The following is a 15,013-nucleotide window of genomic DNA, read 5'->3' on the forward strand; positions in this document are numbered from 1 at the left end:
AGGCATGTCTATCAGGGAAGTAATATTTCTTGGGCTTGCTGAAGTGAGTCTCAGTGGAGGAGGAGGATGATATGTGTTGCTGAAATAGAGGGGTCTGAAAGAAATCAATAGTTCCGAAAGGCCTGGCGAAAGACACGCCAGCAGCCGGCCAGCTGCAAAGCTGCAGACGTGAGAGGGCAGCTCCTTGGCGAGGTTCTTCACCCCCATCCTGGAGTCTCCGGCCAATGCTTCATGTGCCTGTACTTGCAGTTTATGTCGGGTGTTCTTGTAGCATCTCCAGGCCTGGGCTCAGCCCTTGCTAGATTTAAAGGAAGAAAAACACGCGTGCAGGGCGGGCAGGGATGCCCGTGTGGCCCGGGATGGAGCCCAGGAACAGGGCCGTGTTAGTGATCCGTGTGGAGATGCTGGCAAGGGCATCTCCTTAGGCCTGGGCTCTAAACTTAAAAAATGCTTCCAGCTTTGGTTGTTTTTGTCTCCCTGTGGGATCATGTGCAGGCCTAAGCAGACTCAAGCATTTAGTGAGTTTTATCAGACAGCTCTGTGCCCAGGAGGGTGGGCAAGGGTCCACCCAGGGCTTAAGCCTGGATTTGAGTCTCCCTCAGTCCCAGCCTCTTCCAGTGCCACTGGAGTGTGAAGTGGAGATAGAAGAGGCTTTGCCTTGGGGCAGTGCTGGCCCTCCCCCTGCTCTGGCCCCATCTCTTCTCAGTTTCATGGCTGAGATTGGGCATCTCCAGGCTGAGAGGGCATGAGGGGTGCCTGGTGGTCAGCCCTACCTTCCAGGGGGGCTCCCTGCTCTGTTTGTCTGGACGTGCTCCGCTGAGCTGAAAGAACACTTCGCTTCCCTTCTCAGCCTGGGGCCTGTCCCTCAACCCCGGCCTGTGGCTTAGGCCAGACCTCTGCCTCTGTAGCAGAGCAGGTGATGCTTTGCTGGGATTTCTCCTGAGGTCCAAACTGTGTCTCTGGCTTCCCAAATGCCGGCAGCTTCCTCCTCTGTATTAGATAGATGACATCACTGCCCCTCTGCTATTAATGTTACCCCTGCCAAGAGACCACAGCTGCTAGCTCACCTCTCTCATCGCTGTCTGCCCCTCACTGTGCCTGCTTTTTCCATGCAGCACAAACTCACTGCCTGACACCACAGTATGTGTCCATTTACGTACCTATCTGTTGCTGGTCCCCCCACTAGTCTGTGACCTCCTTGAGGGAGGGGAGCTTAGCTTGCTGTCTGAGCTAACCCCCCATCTAGAGCAGTAGCTGGCACAGAGAGACACTGAGTAATGTTTGTTAAATCAGTGAATGCCCAGGGAACATGAGCTCTCTCCCTGGAAACAGAGCACTTGTCCACTTTGCCCCATGAGTGGTCCATGTCCTAGAAGGCTAGATACTGGCGCTGGACTTGGAGTCAGACAGATGTGATCTGGATCCAGGCTTCACCACTAGCAGTGTGATGTTGGGCACGTTGAGGGTCATCGTAGTTCCCTCCTCCTAGGTCGGAGTGAGGACTTAGTGAGATAAGTCACATGAAGGGCCTAAGACAGTGCCTGGTGCTCATATACAAGACCCAGGTCATGTTAGCTCTAAAATGTTTCCAGACACCACGGTCAAGATGGGCGTGGCCTGAAGGAGTGTGGCCCGCTTGGCTTTAACTGACCCCAAGAAAGCAGCAGATGCCAGCAGAAAGCCAGTGTGCAGCAGGCAGGTTGCTGGGGGAAAGGATGACACATTTTCCGGTGTTATTTCATTTACCCTCGAGGGAGCTGAGCAGGCAAAGTTTCTAAGGAAGGTCAACAGTGACCTTGAGGAAGGGAGTAGGCAAAGCCTGTCTCCTGACCTGCCTCACGCCCCTGGGATTGAGTTGGGCCTTGCCATTCATGAGCTGTATGACTTTAGGGAAGAATCTTAGTGTTGCTAGGTCTCAGTGTCCTTATATTAAAGATGGCCGTAGTAGTATTTAACTGACAGGGTCCCATAAGGACTGAGTGGGACGATGTGTGTGAAACAAACCCAGTGAGCCCACGTGCCCCCAGTGTGTCAGGAACTGTCCAGTGCTGAAACTGCACAGAGCAGGTGCCAGACAAAGAGGGACTTGTTAATTCCTATGTAGTTGTGAGGCTTAACAGCAGGACCACAGGGTTTTTCTAGGTATTTTCCAGAGAGGTCCTCAAACCTGTGTCCGAGGACTCCTGTTCCCTGTGCTCTCCAGCCAGCCAACAACCCTCCATTAAGCACCAGGCTCTGGCTGGACTCTGGACACAGGGACAAGGAAGACCCGTCTCCCTCCTCCAGGAGCTCACGGCCCAGTGGAGCATTTGGTAAACCAGCACAGGGAGGGAAACAGGGCAAAAGGGCAGAGGGAACTCAAGAAAGAGTCCCAAGGTCTCCCTGGAGCTTAAATCCTGGTCATTAGGAAGCATTGAGCAGAGACATGAGTCATTCATTTATTCATTCATTCTTGTAAACATATTTATTAAAACAAACACCTACAGTCTCCCCACCGTGTGCCAGGCCCGGTGGGTGCCCTGAGCAGAGCAGGCAATGCTATGCCACATCTCTGGCCTTAGCACCCAGGTGTATACAGCTGACTTCACATTGCCCGCATCAGCATCTCTGTACCTGGGGGCTTTTTTCCAAAGCCGTGGGAGGTTTCTCTGACATGCACAGAGCAGGCTGGATGTGCTGGAATTAACACATCCCAAGAGCAGCCCTCAACAGTGACTGCTGGGAATTGGTATACGAATACCCTGGCACCCTCTTCCTAGCCCCATTTTGCTCATTTGTAAGATAGGCCTAAGAGCATAAAATGTCCCTGCCTTGTGAGGGTGCTGTGAATGAGAACAGAGATAGCATAGTTCCTTTACTTTTTCATCTGCTGTAAATCACAAAGTGAGACTGGTGAGACATGCTGACGTGCCTAGCACAGAGCCTGGGCAGATGCTCATTAAATGCACCCTCCCACTCTGAGTCCCGAAGATAGGAAATGTATTAAGACCATGAACTCTGGGCTCACCGCTCAGGGCTACACCGGCAGGCCTTGGATGCCTGACTTGGAATGTCAGCTCTACCGCTTGCTAATTATTTGAACTTGGACAAGTTACTTAACCTCTTTGTACCTCAGTTTCCTCATCTATAAAATGGGTTACTTGTACTACTTACCTCATAGAGTTATTATGAGGGTTAAATGACTTAATAAAAATAAAGCTCTTAGGAGTGAGTTGCACATAGCAATGGCCTTATAAAGGGTTGTTGAGTAGATGGATAGCAGGTTGGGGTGGGAAGGGAGTTGGGGATTGAATACAGAGTGACCCCTGAGGAACAGCAGCAGTGTTCTGTGCCTGGGGAAGTCCCAGGGCAACTTGCTGCAGGTGTGGCTTTCCCAAATCCTGCAGGGGGGCCTGATCCCAGCCTAGGCACCTTCCTTTGAAAGGGAGGAAGGGAACAAAGGAGTTCAGACTAATGAACAAATAATAGTATCACTTACTAAGCATTTCCAACATGCCAGGCATTACCTCGCAGAACCCTACAGCAACCCAGAGATAGATAACACCATTCCCATCTCAAAGATGAGGAAACCGAGGCTCAGAGGGGTTAAGTGACATACCCAAAGTCACACAGCTGATCAGTGCCCGTGCTAGGAATTCAATTGAGGTCTGTCTCTTCCCTGAGCCTTTGCTCCTTCTGCTCTACGTGACATCTTTCAATAAAGAAATAAAAACTCACAGACCTAGAGCACAGCGCTTGAGTTCTGCCTTGTCCCCTACTCCTTCATGGGACTCTTCCCTCTGAGGATAGACTGCCTGAAGGCGTTTGTGAGCTAAGAAACAGAGCATCAGACCTCCTGCTCTAAGTGCCCACAGGGGCTGGGGCATAAATACGTAAATGAAGCCCACTGGGTCTCCTGAGTTGTGAATCAGCCCGGCTGAGGCTGCTGCTCACACAGCCTGAGCAGCATTGATTTGCAAACATACAGAGCTGACTTACAGCCTGTGGGAGGCGTAGCTTTCCCCCTGGAGGATGCTCAGGGCACCGGGAAAACTTGGACCTCAAGGCCTGATGTCGGCCCTCACTTGTCACCTGGAGTTCATCAGTGTTTCCAGTGCCCTGTGTCTACGCTCCAAGGTGAAAAAAATCCCCTGCCTTCCCCTAGCCTTTCCTTCCAGTTGGAGAGCTGCAGGGGAAGGAAGACTTCCTAAAGAACCTGAGATGGGTCAGATGAGGTGGGAAGAATGTCCCAGGCAGAGGGAGCAGTTAGTGCAAAGGCACTGTGGCATCACTGAGCTTGGTGTGTCTGGGAACGTGACTTGAGCACAGAGTCTGGCAGAGGAGGCTGCGAAGCAAACAGGGACCAAGACCTTTGACCCTGTAGGCAAACAGCTATGGCAGGGGTGGGGGGTGAGGGAAGGGAGCTGTTACTCTGGCTTTTCCAGAAGCTTAGACTCCTAGGATGCCAGGATCATGGGAGTTAGTATCTGAGAATTACAGACTCTGAGGATCTCAGAATCTTGAAATTTTGGACCCAGAATCATAAACTCTCGGGATCTCGGTCCTGAGATTTTGGATCATCAATTTTCTGAGCTGGGCAGCCCTCTAAGCTCTCCAAGTCTTGCACAAAATAAGTTAGCACCTAATTTCTAGTTGGCCTCTGGCTTACCTGCCAGTGGCAGCTGTCCTCCGAGTACCCGCACGTAAGGCTAGTAGATCCTGGACCTGGCCCTCCTGGAATCCCCTCTGCCTGATGGGACACCAGGCAGGCTTGTCCTCAGCTGGAAGTTAACCTGCTGTTAAACACTGGATGCTAGCACTTCCCGAGGCCTTGAGTTCTGGGTCACGTCCTCCCTGGAAGCTCACAGGGAGCTCGCCTACCCAGCTCCTGAGCTGGAGGGGCTGGGGCTGGAGCTACGTCCACTCTGCCTGGACACGGCTGACATTCATCAGCCATCCTGGCCTTTTTAATAAGTCCTGGGATTCCTGCTGAAAACCATCAGAGTAGCAGGAGTGTTTTATGCTTTTTAAGTAATTTCACAGCATTTGGGCTACTGCTCCTCCTTACTTTATAGGGGTTTCCTCCTCACACAACCCCAGGGAGCGCAAAGGCAAGCTGGCCCTTTTCCAAGGTCATTTGGTCCCTGAAGACAGCTGATTTCTATTAGTCCATTATTCTCATCTTCATTTTCTGCGTTACTCACGGTGGACGAATAGAGAGCCGGTGGCACAGGGGGCCTGGAGCTCTGGCCCTAGAGAAGAAAGAGCTGGATTCTCTTCCTGGCTATGTGATGACCAGCTCCGTGACCTTGGGCAAGTCTGGGGGTGTCAGGAGCAAACAGGGTGTGAGCGTTCAGAAGCCCCTGCCTGGAGCTGAGGGATGCAGGCACATGGACCTCTTCCCCAGGCGGCCCCTGGTGAACACAGAGGCTGATTCAGGTGACCTGTGTCCGTGGTCCCCTTGGATTTCCCAGGCACGATTGTATCATGGATGCCAAAGGTGAGTAACAAGCACTCAGGAAACCCTCACCAAACCTTCACCCTCTTCCCTCATTTCTTGGTCTGCTTGCTCAGGGATTTGTCTCCCAAGGAAATTGGATTTTGTGTGTGAACACTCTACCTGCCCTCCAGTCAAAAAGAGCAGAGTTTGGCAGTCTAATCCCTTCCCCCAGGTTCTAAGGAGCCAGAGTCATGAGAAGAGGATGTTTTCTTCCTGAAATGAATCAGTTGATCATAGGCTGCTGTTGAGGCCTGAAACGCATGGCTCCTCGGGCACGGCTGTGGGGCAGAGTGACACAGAGCAAGGTCTTTAGAGTCAGGCAGGCCTGAGTTGGAATCCCTGCTCATTCCTTACCTTCCGTGTCACTTTGGGTATGTCATTAAAGTTGGATCCTCGAGTTTTCTCCTTTGTCATTTGGGGATAATAATATGTGGGATTAAGAGCGTGGACTCGAGCCAGGGTGCCTGGGTTTGCATCCCAGCCCTACCCTCTTCCAGCTCTGTGGCTCTGAGCAAATCCCTCCACCTCTCTGTGCTCCGATTTCCTAACCTATGGAGTGGGGATAATAATACCACCTACCTGGAGTTATGTTATGATTGTTGAGAGGATTGACGAGCAATACATGAAGTGGGTTTAGAATAGTACCTGGTGTGTTGTAAGCACTAAATAAATGAGCATTAGCTCTAAGTGTCATGGTGTGCAGGGTGGTAGTGTGATTTCAATAAGATGAGAATCTAGAGTAATGTCTGGTACTTCATGTGTGCTTAATGTACAATTGCTGAATGAATGAATAAAGAATGGGAAGGATTGATGTAAAGCGCTGAGCACAGTGCCCATGGTATCATAAGTGGGGGGAAGCGCCCACAGAACCACAGCCTTTCTGCCCTGGGCATTGGAACCAGCGTGCCGGGGCTGACCCGGACCCTCGCCGGCTGCTCACGCACACCCTTTCCCAACTCTACACAGCTCTTCCCAACTCAGAGTCGGTAGCATCGGGTTAGTACCTTGAAATCAGCTATGGTGGGATAGTTACACCATAGACATTGGCAAATGTTATAAAGCAGGGTTTTGTTTGTTGTTGTTGTTAAGAGAGAGAGAAAGAGGAAGAGAGAGAAAGAAAGACAGTGTTAAACATTGGTTAGCACTCAACACATCCCTCACTGGTCAGGGGACCATTTTTACATCATCTGCCACAATCATCTTCAGAAACCAGTTCTGACCATTTTGTGGCACGATACAGGATCTTTGGGAAAATAAGTCATTCTGTAGCAGATAAGAGGGCTAGGGGATGTTGAGAGCCTGGCTGTGGAGACCCCGCTAAGTGAGGAGTGCATATTTCATGTGGGTTTTGGTGATCACTAATGCCTGGCTATGACACGAAAGAGTAGACCCGGAAACAGATGGCTGGGTCTGTTAGGAGGTAATTCTGGGACTTTCTATAACGTGCTAAGATTGAATTAATGCTTGGAGTTTCCCAGCCTGGACCCTGTAGCCATATTTCTTATACCATCTCTGGGGCTCCTAGAGGGAGCCTTTCCCCAAGTCCTTAGTAAGGAGAACCACTTAAGGCTGTTCCAAATCTACTTCAGTATCAACTGACTTTGAAGAAGTGCAGCTATTAAAGGAGCTGGACCGAAGTGCTGCTAAGTGTCCATGTCTTAAGTGTATCAGACAGAAGAGTGAACTGCGTGGAAGGCATTTGTAAACTGCCCAAGGTTTAAAAGCTGTTCTGGAGTGATCTTCAGGAGATACGAATGCACAAAACAAGACTGCCCAGGGCTTGGGGAGGCTGGTCTATTCTGGGATTGCCGCTGTCCAAGCCCGGCTCACCATCATTCATCAGCAGGAGCATCTAGGCTAGAACTCCCCTCCAGATTCTTCAGGGGGGTTGGGGTCAGGTGGCATCGATATTTATTTATTTTTTAGCTCCTCAGGTGAGTGGATGATCAGCCAGGTTTGACAACCGTTGCATCCTGATGAATAGTCTCTCTTTTAAATTGTGTTGACGTATCCTTTGTGTTTCAATGACCCTGAACGGCTTTAGAGGAAAGCCAGTTACTCTTCTGATCTGAGGAAGACCAGCTACTGTTCCCTCTTAGAGGAATAAACAGAAATGCACTGTGCTTTTAATCTTTAAATTAGCACCATTGGGGACTAGCAATTATTAGCACTTCTCTGCGGGGGTGTTTACGCTCCCCTCCCAGGCACCTGGAGGGAGGGGGTGGCCACTCCAATCTGGGCTGGGCTTCTGCGGACAGCATTGAGCTGGGGAGGAGGGCAGTGCGGGCTGGCCTGAAACGGTGGGGGTGGGCAGAGGGGACAAAGGCAGCCCCTTGTGCAGAGGGCAGCTGGGGAACTACAGGGGCCTGTCCACAGCATCAGATCCAGAGATGGCCACGCAGAGAAATGAAAACCGACTGCAAAGTGAAGGGTCTGCAGCTGAGGGCAGCAAGACAGAGCCCATGGGTTTGGGAGAATGAAGAGAAAAACTATCTGGGCAGGTAGTGGGGGACAGAGTCTGAGGCCTTCTGTTAGGGGCTGGAGCCACATATAATTCCAGAGGAGGCTCCTTCCCCACCCTGTTACGATCTGCATGGACTTCAGTTGTTACCAGACTTGCCTGCCCATCAGAATCTCACAGGGAGCTTATACGAAATTCAGTCTATGGTCCCACTCCACATCCACCAAAGCAGACTCTGCGTAGGGTGGTGCCCTGAATCTGTGTTTGTAACAAGCTGATTCCTATGCAGCCCAGCTCTGAATCCTAGGGAGGCGGTATATAGGGTAGACGTGAAAAGTAGAGACTCTAGGGACGGCCCGGTTGGATTTAAATCCTGATTTCACCATTTACTACCTGGGTTGTATTGTGCCTTAATTTTCTTGATTTCAAAATAGAATGATAACAGTAGTGGCTACATCATAGGATTGTCAAAGGATTCAATGAGATAATATACCCTAAGTGCTTAAAATAATGCCTGGTACCTCATTTTTATCATTATTTCCTTTTTTAAACGTGAGCCAGTTAATGCAGACATGCAGGGGTAGAGAGACTTAAGTTATCATACACACACACATATATATATATTATACACATCATACACATAGGTCAAGGGCTGAAAATTCACATACTTTCGAGGACCAGGCAAGAGTGAAGTAACCAGTGGGGACCATAGTGACTTGGAGAACGTGTGACTGTCTTAGTTTTGGTTCTCCTGGAAGCATACCCTGACACAGGGGTTGAGGCCAAGTCATTTGTCTGGTAGATGACCCAGGAAACATGGTGAGGGAGTGGGGATGTGAGACAGGGCAGAGCATCACAAACAACTGACTGGGGATTTCATCCTTAGATGGTAACTCCACAGCACTTCTGGCTTGCCCCTAGGGTGGGCTGAGCACACTCCTGTGGTCAGAGAAAGCCCTCAGGTGGCGAGAAGGAAGCCAGCAGTGTGTGTAGGAAGGTGAGCACCAAGGGGATGTGGGCAGGGCTCTCACAGTCGGAGCACTAAACTGCCTGCAGGCCCTTCTGAGCGCGGGCCCTGTGGACTGCTCAGACGGCACAGCCATGAAACCTGCCAGCCGGCAGCACCTGATACAGAGCCCTTCTAAAGGGCAGCTCCACGCAGCTCCAGCCAGTTATCACCGAGCGGGATGCCTCTCAGGCCAAAGAAATATGTCTCTGAGCAGATGCAGCCCCCGGGCTGCCAGGTTGAAAACTGCAAAAGTCCGTGCTCGGATTTCCAGAATGGGGCCTCCATCAAGAATGAAGAGCTATGCACAGTTTCTCAAACTCAGCACTGTTGACATTTTGGACTGGTTGCTCCTTTACTGTGGAGGGCTGTCCTGTGCATTGTTGGATGTTTAGCAGCATCCATGTCTAGTAGCACCGTCCCGGTTGTGACAATCAAAACGGTCTCCAAACGTTGCTGAATATCCCCTCAAGGGGTGGGAGTGTGGCAAAATCGCGCCCAGTTGAGAACCACTGGGCTATGGGAAAGTCACAGAATGTAGGTATTCTAGCTTCTGACATCAGCCCGTGCCCCTCTGTCTTCCCACCAACTGTACCAGGCGCTGCTTCTCAGGCCCCGATGGCCCAGTCATTTAAGAGGCCTCAGTGTCTGGGAGCACTGACTCATCTTCTGAGATTCTTTTTCAAAAATCTCTCTGTCTCTGTCTCCCACTCCCTCTCTCTCTCTCCACCCCTTCTTTCTTCCTCCCTCCCTCCGTCTTTCTCTCTCCCCCTGTCTCTCCCTCTCCCCCGACCCCCACTCTCTCTCTCTCCGTGGAGTACAGCACATGCCTTTTAAACCTCCCGTAGAATGACAGTTCCATAAGGACTCTCTTGTCCACAGCGATTGCCTCAGCAGCTGGATCAATCCCAGGTACATAATGAGTGCCCACTGTTTGTTGAATGAATGAATGGGTGGCCTCTCCCTTCCCTCCTACTTCCCCCCAACCTAGAGTGGAGGTGGGAGCTGATCATCAGAGCATGCAGGGAAGGCTGAGGAGCTGGACCCGGTTCTCCAAGGCAAGCTGGGCAGGCCGTTTTGCAAGGACGTCTGTGTAGCCAGCTGCCCTCTGAAGAGCAAAGCCCCAGCGAGATCCATTTCCTAATCCTTTATTTTCCTTTGTGCAAGAGATAGTGTATCTCATTAGGTGTTTAAATCAGATTAACAGCCATTGCTACCAGACTTCTGCTCGGCCTGCATTTTGTTTCTTTTGGGGTGACCCATGGAGCTAATTGCTTTTTATGGGAGAGTACAAGGTGCATAGATAGGGAGGGAAGAAAGGTTCTGTTTGACCAGGCTGGTGGATTTCGACTTTTTACTTGGCATCTGATCTGAAGGAGGGGAGCAGGCAAGCTGCCTGCACTTAGCTGTGAGGGGAGGCGCCATCGGGATGGTGGAGAGCGGCCTGTGACCTCCTAAGAGGCAAGTGGTGTTTCATCAGCGCGGTTTCCAGGAGAGCTGATTTCCAGAGGTCGTCCGGATGTCAGCAGAGCAGGGATTTGTGGACAGCAGGAGAGGGCGGGGGGAGCGACGCAAGCACCTGGCCCCATGCAGGGTGCAAATTGTATTTCTCTGTCCACACTGGCTATCTACAGCTCCACCATTGATTCTAAATTCGGCAAAGTCACAGAGAGCAGACTGCCTACCTCCCCTTTCCCCGGCACATTAGAACAAACGTGAAATACAGCCTTCCCCTTCTTTCCACAATTATGCTCCTGTCCTGCTCTACCAAGACACTTTGTTAAAAGTTACTTATAGATATTTCAAAAAATAATTAAAGGTAGCTTATGTAGGAAAATAAGGTAAAAGACTATGCAGCTTTTAGACTAGAACTTGAAAATCAAAGCTTTAGCAAAGGTAGAGAAGCAAAAATGCTGATAGAACCTGTGATTAGTCATTATATTTGTCTCTGAGCTTCCTGGCAGCCTTGGCAAAAGGGTAAATATGATGGGTCATACGTTTGTGTTTAAGTATAAAGAAAACCATGAGTTCTTAAATGTTTTCTAAGCTAAGTTCTGAGAGGTATTTATCATATATATATTACATATGATAAATAATAGGCAACATCTTGGACAACAGTTTTCTAGCGAATGCAGAAGTGCTTTTGAGACAGTTCTTTCTTGCTTTGGCAATTGACAAAGGTTGAAGGAAACATGCACACCTAATTAGGTAAAGGTGCTTTGCAAAGACTGAGCCCATGTTATTCAGGGTCTTTCAGGCCTTTTTAAATTTTTTCACAGCAGTCGTTTGTCTAGGGCTGAGGGAATTCTCTCTTCTAATCAGTAGCCGATGTTTGGGCTGCAGCTGGCTGAGAATGGAATTTCTCTCTAGCTGGTCCACCAGAACCTTTGTTCTAGTTCACAGTTAACAGATCTCAGAGGTACACAGGAGCAGGCAGCTCCTACAAGGAGCAAAGTCGTTCCTTCTCTTGCTGCCGCCGTCTAAGCTGGCTCGTCCGTGTCTGACTTCCTTGCCCGTGCATCAGGAGCTCACCGTCTTATTTTAACCCCAGCACACCAGAAAAATGGATCCTGTTTTTTAGCCTTTGTGGATAGCAAACCATCCCAGAAGTTAGTGGCTTAAAATAGCAACCATTCATTGGCTCATGATTCTGTAATAAGGGCTGGGGTCACAATTCTGCCAGAAGGGCAGCTTGTCCCTGCTCTTTGAGGCGTCGGCTGTGCTCCCCCAGGCATTTGCAATCAGCTGGTGGCTGAAGGATCCAAGATGGCCTCACTCACACGTATGGGGCCTCAGTGGGTGGCCTGAATGACTGGACACTCCCCGGGGCCTCTCATCCTCAAGGAGGCTGGCTCGGGCTTCCTGACGTAGGGCAGCAAGAGAGTGAATGCAGAAGCTGTTGGACCTCCCAGGGCCCAGGCTGGAACTTGCACGAGGTCCCTCCTGCTGCACCCTGTTGTCACAAGCCCAGCCCAGACTCAGCTACACAAGGATGTGAATTCAGAGGTGGGATTCACGGGGGATCACGGGTAGCAATCATCCACGGCCCTCTCCATCAATACCTCAGCAACAGTGATCGCCATAGGCAGCGATTCTCACCAGAGCGGTGGTGAGGGGGAGAGGGGACAGGTAAGTCCTCCCTGGGGGCGGGGAAGGGGATCATTTAGTACTAACCCAGTTCTCACTCCAAGTTCTGTGCACTCAGCACCTAACTGCCAGCATCAAAAGCCAAATATCAGGCTTCACGAGCTCTATTTAAAATTTTCAGAAAGGATATGTGAGGGATGGACCTTTGAAGTGATGAAACAGGAAATGTTTTAAGAGCCTCCTGGCAACCATGCTTGAAGGCCTTGTAAGCGTGGGGCGCCTTGAGTTAGGCCGCTGTGTCGCCACTTCCTGACATTTGTGAGATAGTGGCCTCCCCGGGCCTCTCCGGTCGGCTGTGCAACTGGAGATCACGGGGTCGTCTTCATACTGGCTAAAGTGAGATACACAGCATGTTAGTGGCAGCCCAAAAGTCAGCTGAATTCCCTCCAGGCTGGCATGCGAATACCTGACACCCCCCACTGGCCCTAGCTCTGGACAAGGGTCACACTGTTTAAAAGGATGACTTGAATGACAGCAAAGGCCACGTGCTCATCGCTTTTGCAGAAGCTGGAAAGCTGAAGGGCTAGATAACAAAGACACCGGGTAACAGAAACAGGGACAAAACATTCTGACTTCAGAGAAACAGAGTAATCTTTAAAAAGATTGAATGAAAGAGGACTAGACGTAAGATCCTATGTTTTGGCTCAGAGCATTAGCGTGCACGCACAGACACAGGCACGCGGGCATGCACCCACACAGGCGTGCATCCGTGAAGAGATGGGAGGAGCACCGTGTGAAAAGAACCTGTAGGTGTGTGTTTCCAGTAAGCTACGTCAGAGTCAACAGTGAGCAAAGTTAATGGGACCTTAAACTGTATGAAGAGGGGCATAGATTCTAGAATAAGGGAGGTGATTAATTCCCCCTATTCTGTATAGCCCAAATTACTCCAGAAGTATTAAGCCAATTTCTACGTGCATAATTGAAAGTTAGAAAAAAACTAACATATTTAGAGGGAAGTTCAACATGATAAAAGAACTTGGACTCATGAGATATGAGGAAATTTAAGGAGGAACTGAAGGCATTTGACCTAGAGAAATCCTCAGCAAGGACTTAAGGATGGTCTTAAACTCTAAATGGTTGTCACGTGGAAGAGGGACTTGATCTGCCCTCTATGGCCCCCAAATAAATCTTGGACCAGTGGGTAGAAGGTTGAGGGACCTTGGTATTTGGAAGGCAAAAGAGAAAAGACCATCTAATAGTTGGCGTGGCCCAATAAGGAAGGCTCATGGAGTTCCCGGTCACCAAGGGGGCTGGGTGACCACTCATCAGGATAGACAGAGGGGATTCAGACCTTCGGTGGGGAATTGGTTCAAACTTTAAAATCCTGTCCAACTAACTCTGAGGTCCTGGGATTGGTAGGGACTTGCCCAAGGTCGCAGAGCAAGTTAGTAGCTGTCCAGGACCAGTATCCAGCCTCCCTCTCAGCGTTTCTGCCTCAGAGGCCTAGTTACCTCACCTCCTCGATGATAACTCAAGCAGGGATGCAGAAAGAAGCTTAGGGGCTGCATCCTACCCGTCCATCCAGGCCTGTTTGTTTGGCCAGCATCGTGTGTAAAAAGATGTGAACTCAGTATCTATAGGAGCGCACACCGATTCTGGCAGTAGCGACCGTTCCCCCTTGCCTTCCCTGGGCATGAGGCCCCCGCACACATTTCTGTCTCCTGCTTGGCCCCGTGGCCCTGCTGCTTGCAGACTTCTAACCCCAGAGCAGGAAGAGGTGGTCCTGGACCCGAGCTGCTGAAGAAGGCTTCGTCAGCCAGAGATGGATCCTCCGATTCCTAGGGACGGTCAGCTCCCCCGCCCCGCCCCTTACAACTCCCAATGTGATGGACACTGTGAGGAAGGAGGGAGGGACCGAGGGAAAGGAGCTTTCTTTTTTGAGCATCTGCTGTGTGTTATGTACTTTTCACACAGGTTAATCCCACTTAATCCTCATAACTATCATATTAGTTTCCTAGGACTGCCGTAACGAAGTACCACAAACTGGGTGGCTTAGAACAAGAGAAGTTTATTGTCTCACAGTTCTGGAGTCCAAAACCAAGATGTCTGCACTAGGCCTCTCTCTTAGCTTCTGGTACCCTCAGATGCTCCTTGGTTTGTGGACGGCATCTTCTCTTTATGTCTCCTCCCTTGCCTTCCTTCTGTGAACCTGTCTCTGTGTCTAAATTTCCTCCACTTTTAAGAACCCCAGTCATATTGGATTAGGGCCTAATGACCTCATCTTAACTTGGTTAAATCTGCAAAGATCCTATTTCCAAATCAGGTCATATTCTGAGGTACTGGGGGTTAGACTTCAGCATATCTTTTTGGGGAGATGCAATTCAACCCATAACAGCCCACCCTCTGGTTCCCCTGGTTCCCCAGATTCATGTCCTTCCTACGTGCAAAACACATTCACCCATCCGAACATGCTCGTGGATATCAACAGCTAGTTTGGTAACAGGCCCCGGGTCATCATGCTGACACACAGAAAGCAGACTTAAACGCGGTGTTGCTGACTGAACGCTGTCCTCTTTCTGCTACACTGCGCTGCTGCCGTGGGGCACACCTACTGTGTGCCAGGCACTGTGCCAGCCGCCTCATGCCCTCTTCTCACACTTAGTGGGCTGCTTGTCTGGCAGGGCCCAGACTGGAACCAAAGGACACGGAGCTCCTATGGTCCTCTGATAAGGACGGGGCTCAGCCCAGGTGGGTCTGGCCCCAGCCTGGGTGTGGCCAGGCTGAGAAGATAGGAGGAGGGGCGACTGAGAGGCAGGTGCTGGGGGACCCAGGCGAAGAGTGGAAATGGGGTCCTGGGGAGGTGCTTTGGTTGCAGGTGGGAGAATGGGGCCCACTCAGGTCATCCTTTTAGGGGAGGGCATCCTCATAGGCTGTTACTTGAGCTGCTGTGGAAAACAGTGAACGTGGCTGCTGTGCTGTC

General features: G+C 50.5%; 1 protein-coding gene across 2 annotated transcripts in view; it reads left to right on the forward strand.

Annotated features, from left to right (window-relative positions):
* GALNT18 (polypeptide N-acetylgalactosaminyltransferase 18) overlaps positions 1 to 15,013 on the forward strand; it is a 339,217-nt gene that overhangs the window by 221,501 nt on the left and 102,703 nt on the right. The window lies entirely within an intron of this gene.

Source organism: Ceratotherium simum, chromosome 7 (genome assembly GCF_057802395.1).
Source record: "Ceratotherium simum simum isolate JZ-2026a chromosome 7, ASM5780239v1, whole genome shotgun sequence".
NCBI lineage: Eukaryota > Metazoa > Chordata > Mammalia > Perissodactyla > Rhinocerotidae > Ceratotherium > Ceratotherium simum.